Below are 3132 nucleotides of genomic sequence, written 5' to 3' on the forward strand. Positions count from 1 at the left end.
CACGATATTTTGTCACGAAAAGACGCTCGACTATGCATATAATTGACAGCTTTGGAAAGAAAACACTCTGACGTTTCCAAAACTGCAAAGATATTGTCTGTGAGTGCCACAGAACTGATGTTACAGGCGAAACCCAGATAAAAATCCAATCAGGAAGTGCCGCATTTTTTGAAACCGCCTCATGCCAATGACTCCTTATATGGCTGTGAAGGAGCTAGGAGTCAGCTTACGTTTTCCACATTTTCCCAAATGTGTCTACAGCATTGTGACATCTTTTTAGGCATTTCCATTGGAGAATGGCTGTAAGAGACCATGTGCGAGTGGTCGCATGGAAAACCTTTTTTCAATCGTTTCTTATGAGAAGCCAACTGCCTCGACGGATATATTATCGAATACATATGTTAAAACCACCTTGAGGATGGATCCTAAACAATGTTTGCCGTGTTTCTGTCGATATTATGGAGTTAATTTTGAAAAAAATTTGCCGTTGTAATGGTAGCATTTTCCGGTCGATTTCTCAGCCATGCATGATGAACAAACGGGAGCTATTTCGCCTACAAAAATAATATTTTTGGAAAAAAGGAACATTTGCTATCTAACTGGGAGTTTCCTGGGTGAAAGCATCCAAAGTTCTTCAAAGGTAAATTATTTAATTTGGTTGCTTTTCTTATTTTTGTGAAAATGTTGCCTGCTGCCAGCAGAGCTAGCATAGCATTATGCCATGATAAACTTACACAAATGCTTGTCTAGCATTGGCTGTAACGCATATTTTGAAAATCTGAGATGACAGTGTTGTTAACAAAAGGCTAAGCTTGTGTTTCAATATATTATTTCATTTCATATGCGATTTTCATGAATAGGAAACGTTGCGTTATGGTAATGAGCTTGAGGCTATGATTACGCTCCCGGATACGGGATTGCTCGTCGCTAGAGGTTAAATCAATCCACGATTGTTCACCCCAATACATGTCAGACATGCTTTTAAGTCATGTACCCAGTAGGTCCCTCAGGTCATCTGGCCTTTTAACTACCCCAAAGCCTAGGACCAAGAGGCCTGGCAAACTGTGGACATATTTCAAAGAGATTTTAAAACACATCTTTATAGCTTTGCATTTTCCGTAGGGTGCTTTAAAGTCATTCAGTTCTCATTGTTATCCTCTTATGTTTGTTGTGTAGTAAATATTTAAAAATATATTATTATTTTCTTTCTGTGAAGTACATCGAGTTACATTTCATGTCTGTATATGTATAAATAAAGCTTGATTCGATTTGATTTGATAATGTTGCGTCGGTGTTGACGAGGCTCTGTGCTTAAATCCACTAACGACTACCACTACTGACTGAGTAACATTGCGTCGGGGTTGTGGGAACGTTTCACTGTGAGGCTGATCTGCAAGATAATGGGAAAACTCCCCTCTGAGTCTTTGATTACACACTCAGCGTCTCTCTTTTACACACACACACGCACGCATGCACACACACACACACACACATAAACACATGCACACACGCACACACACACACACATAAACACACACACACACACATAAACACATACACACATAAACACACACAAACACACACACACATAAACACACACACACATAACACACACACACATAAACACACACACACATAAACACACACACATAAACACACACACACACACATAAACACACACACACACACACACACATAAACACACACACACATAAACACACACACACACACACACACATAAACACAAACACACACACACACACAAACACACACACACATAAACACACACACACATAAACACACACACACACATAAACACAAACACACAAAAACACACACACACATACAAACACATACACACATACAAACACATACACACACACAAACACAAACACACAAACACAAACATACACACAAACACACACATACACCATTTGATTGTGTGTCTGTGAGAGTGTGACAGTCTCTTGTCATCAGGGAGCTCAGTCTATTAGACCTGCATTACAGCCACTGATGTTATTACAGCCACTGATCGCCTGGTAATGGAAATAACACAGCAGATTAGACACAGGCGAGACTACTGCAGTGGTCCGGTAGTGGGTGTGAGTGTGAGTGTTGTGTATGCGGTGTGTGTCTCCTCTGCATGGTTATTTGGCTAATAGAAACAGAGGCACATTGAAATTCATGTGTCGACTTCTCTCTACTTCAGACCTGGCTTGCGTCTCAAGTGGCCCCCTATTCCCTATAAAGTGCACTACTTATGACCAGGGCCCATTAGGGCACTATATATAGGAAATAGGGTGTCATTTATGACACAGCCCTGGAAAACTACAGTGTTCAGAGGCCAGGCTAAAATGTCCTTGTCTTCTTTCTCACAGAGAAGGAGGAATAATAATACAAGTTTTAAAAAAGAGAGAGTAGAGAGGAAAAATGGATTGTGAGAAATGTCAAGGATGAGCGCTAAAAGCCTGAGACTGTACTCACTGGATATTGCTCACATTTTTTGGAGTGGAAGACACAAAATAGAGGGGGGGAAAGATAGGGAGAGAGAGATAAGAGAAAGAGGATGGGTGAGGGGATCAAGAGACAAAATTGAGAAAAGTAGAGAAGGCCAGTTTGGAGAAGTGTTTTTGAGTGAAAGACAGGCCAGGAGAGGAAGGACAGATAGAGAGAAAGACAAGTATATAGGAGAGAGAGGTATAATATGAGTATAATATTTACTGTACATTTTTGTATTGTTTATTTCACTTTTGTTTATTATCTATTCCACTTGCTTTGGCAATGTTAACATGTTTTTTTCAAGCCAATAAAGCCCTTTGAATTGAAATTGAGAGAGAGAGAGAAATAGATATATATATATATATATATATATAGAGAGAGAGAGAGATAGAGAAAGAGAGAGCGAAATAAATAAAGAGCAAAAAAATAGAGAGAGAGAGAGAGAGAGACAGACAGAGGGAGAGGGAGAGAGCGAGAGAAAGAGAGAGAGAGAGAGAGAGAGAGAGACAGAGACAGAGACAGAGACAGAGAGAGAGAGACTGCAACTGCAGATGACAATAAAACAATACAGAAATACACTATGGAAAAAGAAGGAAATCAGCTCAATGTAATTTAACAATCCATAGACTAACC

Source organism: Oncorhynchus tshawytscha, linkage group LG10, assembly GCF_018296145.1.
Source record: "Oncorhynchus tshawytscha isolate Ot180627B linkage group LG10, Otsh_v2.0, whole genome shotgun sequence".
NCBI lineage: Eukaryota > Metazoa > Chordata > Actinopteri > Salmoniformes > Salmonidae > Oncorhynchus > Oncorhynchus tshawytscha.